Source organism: Phalaenopsis equestris, unplaced genomic scaffold (assembly GCF_001263595.1).
Source record: "Phalaenopsis equestris unplaced genomic scaffold, ASM126359v1 Scaffold000595, whole genome shotgun sequence".
In the NCBI taxonomy this organism is placed as follows: Eukaryota; Viridiplantae; Streptophyta; class Magnoliopsida; order Asparagales; family Orchidaceae; genus Phalaenopsis; species Phalaenopsis equestris.
The window spans coordinates 586,179-586,590 of record NW_018165035.1 but is presented as its reverse complement, the minus strand read 5'-3'; the positions used below and the strand labels follow the sequence as shown (position 1 = coordinate 586,590).

Here is a 412-nt window from a genome sequence, read left to right as displayed (position 1 = left end):
CGATCAATCTCAATGTGTTTCGTTCGATCAAGATTCTTTGCGATACTTGCGATACTGATTGCTGATTGTCACAGAACATATTGATAGAATTTTCTCCTATAATTCCAAGCTTCTTGAGAAATCTTTTGATCCACATTCCTTCACAGATACCAAACGCCAGTGCTCTGTATTCTGCTTCTGCACTACTCTGAGATACCACCGATTGCTGCTTGCGATTGCTTCTTACTTCTGCTTCTCCATGTCACTAGATTGCCGCATACATAAGAGCAATACCTAGAGGTTGATTGTCAGGTGGATATATCTACTGCCCAATCAGCATCAGTAAAGACTTATACCTTTTGACTATCATTCCTTTTGAGTAATAATCCTTTCCCTGGTGTCATCTTTAAGTATCTTAAGATACGGTTGACAG

At 39.6% G+C, this 412-nt stretch overlaps 1 protein-coding gene across 1 annotated transcript in view; it reads left to right on the top strand.

The window, feature by feature from the left end:
- LOC110029561 (probable cadmium/zinc-transporting ATPase HMA1, chloroplastic) overlaps nt 1-412 on the top strand; it is a 57,424-nt gene that overhangs the window by 19,081 nt on the left and 37,931 nt on the right.